The sequence below is a fragment of the Lactuca serriola genome, chromosome 8 (genome assembly GCF_051521515.1).
Source record: "Lactuca serriola cultivar US96UC23 chromosome 8, Lser_US96UC23_V15, whole genome shotgun sequence".
In the NCBI taxonomy this organism is placed as follows: Eukaryota; Viridiplantae; Streptophyta; class Magnoliopsida; order Asterales; family Asteraceae; genus Lactuca; species Lactuca serriola.
This window is the reverse complement of record NC_136415.1, coordinates 140,876,081-140,882,324: the sequence shown is the minus strand read 5'-3', so window position 1 is coordinate 140,882,324 and position 6,244 is coordinate 140,876,081. Positions and strand designations below refer to the sequence as shown.

General features: G+C 31.3%; 1 long non-coding RNA gene across 1 annotated transcript; it reads left to right on the top strand.

Annotated features, from left to right (window-relative positions):
- Positions 1-3,587: 3,587 nt before the first annotated feature.
- On the top strand, positions 3,588-5,905 carry LOC145070343 (uncharacterized). Its single transcript, XR_013689905.1, has 3 exons — positions 3,588-4,033; positions 4,202-5,173; positions 5,475-5,905. It is a non-coding gene; the product is annotated as an uncharacterized LOC145070343 (long non-coding RNA).
- The last annotated feature ends 339 nt before the right edge of the window (positions 5,906-6,244 follow it).

The window sequence follows — 6,244 nt, the reverse complement described above, 5'->3', positions numbered from 1 at the left end:
AGAAAATATGAAAAATCCAAAAAATATTGTGTGTTGAGTTTATTTTTAGTTTTGTCTTGAAAAGTGAATTCAGATGTAGATGAGACTCATGGAGACTGTATTGAGATTTTCTGAGCCAAAGCTTCATCCGTGATTGTCAAAGAATTCTCATTCAAAGGAACAAGAAATGAAGATTATTCTTTCAACATTCAATCTTTCAACCCAGAAGCAAGGTGAAGCTTACTTTAAGATTATGTTATAGATTGTATTTAAGTCACCTCAATTAATTTGCTGCTATCTATGTACTTACTGGAGTGATTCAGAAGATTCGTTCTCTCTGATATTCTCTCTGAAGATTCTCAAGCTGAAAGAGCCATTTTTCAAGAATCTCTACATGAAGCCTCCACACCCAACGTGCGTTCAATGTCAAAATTTGAAGATAATCCCAACTGTTCAAGATGAAGTCTTTTATTGAAGATTCATATGTTCATCTTAAAGTTGTGAAGAAATAGAAGACAAAAAGCTGAAGTCAATCTCTAAATGAAGATTGACAAGAAAAGTCAACTACATTTTTAGGGGGAGTTTGTTGGGTCAAAGAAAAGAAAGTATAAACCAAGGGGGAGATTTTTGGGTCAAAAATATGGTTTATACTTTACTTTTCTAAGCAATTATATTTTTCAGTTTAGGACCGTAAACAACCTGGTGTTTACGGGTGTATGGATGTTCACGGCCGTGAACGTTTTTTCAGTCATTTAATGAGTTTTTGGTCAAGGCCTTGTATTTTGGGCTTGGCCTTAGGTCCATATATATATATATATATATATATATATATATATATATATATATATATAATGTTAGTGGAGTAATAAGGGTGTACGGCTATATATATATATATATATATATATATATAGTGTTAGTGGAGTCATAAGGGTGTACGGCATGAAAGAAGCTTAAGTGTGTGTACTCTAAGGTGTTCTAGAGAGAGAAAGCAGAGAAGGTACAAGTGTGTGTGAATCTTGTGTTGGATCATAACTCTTATCATCAATACATTGAAGATTCATCTTATTCTTTTTCTCCTTATTTTGATCTTGCATCATTCACTTGATTGAGATTTTGCACCATCAATTGGATCTGATTGATACGTCAAACAAATTTGGGACTTACAATTATGTTTGGGAAGATCGATGCAACAATGGAGGAAGTAATCGCCGCTACAACGACTACCAATGCTCATAATTTCATCTGGCAACTTCTGGAAGGATATGAAACGAAGGTCGGTGAAAGAGGGGCGCTTTGAGGTTAAGCACGTTGAAATCGAGCCCAACAATGTTCGATTCAATGATGCCTTTCAACGATCCACAATCGCTATCATCATTAAATCACCCACCGCCTTCGTTCTCCCGACTCCTTGCGCTAAACTCGTCGGAATGGAAACAAGCCGTGATTGGGAGCTTAGCAACGAAGACGTTTGGCGTTGTGCAACCGGTGTACGCGGTAACAGTAGGAGGAATGATTTCAGCTTTTTTGTACTAAATCACAAAGAGATGAATTCCTGAATAAGAACTTACTCCATAATCTTATGTTCACTTTCCATCATATCTATCCTCGTTAACCTCTTACAACATTACAACTTCGCATACATGGGTGAGACAAAGTTACTTACAGGAGGAGATATCGATTTCGATTTTAGCAGGAGGAGATATCGATTTAGGGAAAAGGGGGAACACACGTTGGATCTATTAATAAGGGGAGTAAACGTTAAAAGGGTTTAATTTAATAAGATATTAAAAAAAGGGGTGTGAATTGACAAAAATACCCACACACAAATGGAGGGTACAAACGGTTGTTAAGCCTTTTGACCAATTCCACAACAAATCAAACCTTTTGGACCACCGATGCAACCCCAAAACTTTTTAGACCTAACATTCAAATTTTGACATACCACAGGAACCAAACTTGCAATTTTGTCTTCTTACAATAAAGGGTTCTTTGCATATTTTTCGATGTTACTCCATTTCTGTATTTCAACCTATTAAACTCGAAGAAATCTTCTATTTCAAAGATCATCATTCAGTCGTCCTTTTGGATTTATAAGAAACTTAAAGTGAATTGGTTGGTTGGTTTTGAACTAAAACTATAACTTTGTCTACTTTGTAATGTTTTTAACGAGCAGTTTTTAATAAAATATGATGTCATTAAAAACAAATTTATGTCTAAATATACAAAAATATATCTTTATCTTTAGTTAAATATAAATAACACGCTTTAGCGTTTAGGCAAATATGCAGATCGAGTTCATTAATGTCAAAGGATCATCAACAGAAAATTATTTTATAATTTAATACTGTTTCAATAAGTCTTTATGACCGTTAACGTAATTAGTAAAATGGATGTTTTTTCTAAACTTTTTTTCGAATTTTTTCCCCAGTCTTTTTATTATTCTATTGTGTTATGTGTTAAGTGTTATGACATGTTAATTCCTCATGTCAATATCACCATCATTCCCTTTAGTGCTATTTTAAAATTAAAATTTGGAACTGGCCAATTAATCGATTTTATTAAATATATAAAATAAAGTTGATCATTATTATTATTATTATTATTATTATTATTATTATTATTATTATTATTATTATCTATCTGTTAGAACTACATATTTTGGATAAGAAGGGTTATAGAGTAGGATAAATGTTTAATTGTTAAGAAAAATAGTGGACATGATTTTAGATTTTAAAGATGTTTTTCGATATAAAATCAACAAAAAAAATCACATGTCAAAAATAATGATGTATATAACGAGTTAACAATTGCTCCCGTTATGTCTTGTTAAATATTTTAAATTTTTTGGTTATTTTAAAACATATAAGTTTATTTTTGAGTCTATTGAAATATAATGTTTGGTGAGATATAAATTAAGTTTTTTTTTTTTTTAAACCTATATGAAATAGTTTATTGATAAATTCATAAACTTTTTTTACATGTTTTACGGATATATCTTTATATGTTCAAACTTTTTTTATATGTTTTATAAAATTTAGTTATATATATATATATATATATATATATATATATATATATATATATATATATATATATATATATATATATATATATATATAAGGGTTATTTGGAAGATAAAAACCCTAAAAATGCATAAAAAAAATACTTAGAGATCACAAACTTTTTTTTGAATTTTTTTTATAAAAAATCGCAGCTTTGTATACAAATTCGCTGGAAAAAAAAATTTTGAATTTTTTTTTATAAAAAAAAATAATTTTTTATTTTTTTCAGTGAATTTTAAGAAAAAGCTGCGATTTTTTATTAAAAAAATTCAAAAAAAAGTTTGGGTTTTCTAAGTATTTTTTTTATGCATTTTTATGATTTTTAGGGTTTTTTGTTTTTCATAAAACCTAAACCTATATATATCTATACTATCTTATAAAAGAAATCCTACTATTTCTATAAATAGACTCAATATAAGAATAATATTTTTTTAAGACGTTCAAACCATGAAGCAAAAAGTACAAGTTGTCAATAATAAAATAATATTAAAATTTTAAATCACATCTTTGAAAAGATATCTTTGACCCAACTTCTTTCATCTTGATCATTCTCCTCATATCAGGTTTTTCCTCCGTTTTTTAGGAAAGTTTGAATCAATCGCAGTTTAAAACATAAATGTAAACGAGTCATCTCTCACTTCTTGAGACCACGCTCCTCTCACAAAACCCTATAGTATCACCATTTCTCTGCTTTTTCTCTAGTCAAACCGATATACCCCCTTCCCCATCAACACCGCCTCCTAGCACTACCTTCACCACCTCTTTTAACCATATCTGATCACAAGCACAAACGAGAAACCATTCATGGCCTCCACCGCCATATCCACCTTTTGTTTCTACCAGAAGTATGCTGAAATCATTCACCATCTTCTCTTTTTCTCCCAAAGAAATCAACTATCATCTCTTTAGATCTCTACGAAATTAATTGGTCATCTGCTTTGCTCAACGTCGCCGCCATCCTCTACGCACCTTAGATGTCGACTGACCACCTGGTATGGTGTTTGATCTGTGTTTTTAGCTTTTAATCCGTCTAGATCTTTTTTGTGTTTCAGGTGTTGGTCACCGCCGTTATTGAAGTTTATCACCAAGTATTAATTTATAAAGATATTGAAAAGCTATTCTTTTGCTCTACGATCATTGTTATTTGCTATATTTTTCAGATTTGGGATCCCAAAAGCAACACCCACTATGGATGATGAGAAGTGGAAGGCTAGACTCTCTATATTTTGTTTCTAATCCGTCAAATTGAAACAAAAGCGAAACGATAATGGAATTCCCTCTAAGTTTTTTCAAAGGGTTTACTTCTTCTGAGGAGTTTGCGTTGAAGGAGATGATGATGATGAGAGGGGGTTGTGGTCGGACGACGTCGTCTTCTTCATTAGTGTTGGATAATGAAATGGGAGAGATAGTGAGGGCTCTGGTTAGACCTGGCAGTATTCATCATCATCCTCATCATCATAATTCTCATCTTCATCATCATCAAAAGGGGGCAAAAGCAGAGAAAGCTTTAATGGCTTTGAGGAATCATAGTGAGGTGGAGAGACAGCGGAGAGAGAGAGAATCAACGACCATCTCTCTATGCTTCGTAGCCTCATTCCATGCACTACTAAGGCCAATTTCGTTTCTGCTCTTATAATGTTCGAATTTTTGTTGGTTCTTTTCAATTAATTTATCATGGTGTTTGAATATTTGATTCGATCACTAATTTTTGGGCGAATATGTATATGGGTTTACTTTAAATTTGTTATAAGGGTGTTTTTCATCATTTTAAGCACTTCCCATGGCCACATTTTGACATTTAAGATCAATCCTGTTGTTGTTAAAGGCTGAATTTAGCATGAATTTCCCCCAGATTATACACTTATATATTTCTAATTCTCGCACTTGACAAAACAGTTCAATGTGCTTCTCAAGATTTTCGCAAAAAATTGAACATTTGGCTTCAATTGTCATCAATAAAAGAAGATTTGCGAGTGGGTGTTCCTTCCATGTTCCTATTCCTTTAGCAAAGTGCCTTCTCAGGAATCGTTTGGTCCATTTTGATTCTTCCATTGTGTCCTGTTAATGTGCATCAATTGAGTGGACAAGCCCAACTACTTTGGCTGATTTTTTTAAGGCTTGATCCTTCTAAGGTATGTATTTGTTCACTTAAAGCCATAATATTCTTTAATTTTTTTTTAAATACTATCATTGAGTCATATATCTATGATTTTGTCTTTATTTTTTGAATAAAATTTACCAAAATAGGGTGAAAATAAACTTGTAAATTGTTGATATCAAGTAAAAAAGACAAGTTGACTTGTTTATATCTACATACTACAGGGGACTAATGAGGCTATTTGAACATTTCAATAATTATGAAGGTTTATAAGTCGCATAATGTTTTCACTTGATTTTGAGTTGATTATAATTAATATGTGATTGATTTCACAGAGATTATCATCACAAACAACATGTTTAAACAAAGGATGGTAGAGTGAAAGCAAGAAATAGTATTTTTAATGTATGTGGCCTCACCATTTTAGCTTTTATCGTGCATGTAGAAAAGGTGTCGTGAAGTTTCCTAATTTGTGATAGAGTTTAATGTTGTTGCTCTTCATAGAGGCGGAATTCAAGGTGAAACCGAGGTTGACAACTACTCAAAAATCAATATATCTTTTAATGACAACCACTCAAAAATAGCTACACACTTATTATTATTGTTTTGTTTCTTATAGCATCCTACTTTCGAGTGATATAGGCTAAAAAACAATCTCTCTTTCAGTGACTATCAAATAATGTCTAATTACAAATTGTTGATTTGTTATTTCATAGCATCTTACTTTTATTGATTTGTTTATATAACATCATACTTTGGTTTGAAACCTTGAATGCTTAATTAAAGATTATGGAAGTAATCAAAAAGTTCAAATGTTTATCATACTTTGTGTGTCACAAAGCATCATTATTTTTTAGATTTTAAAACATATGTACATATGCATTTGTGTCTATTTATGTGGGATGTTGCATGAGATTTGGCATAAATGTAAAATAGCCAAACCTGAGGACTAAAAGTTGAAAATCGTTCTTCACATATGGAATGTGATATGGATAAAAGTTTATTAACAAAATGACTTAAGACAAAATTAAAAATATCAATATGGTAAAGTTGTATTTGAATGAAATCATAAGAGTTCCTCTTTCAGATTAGTTATTTTAAGAGA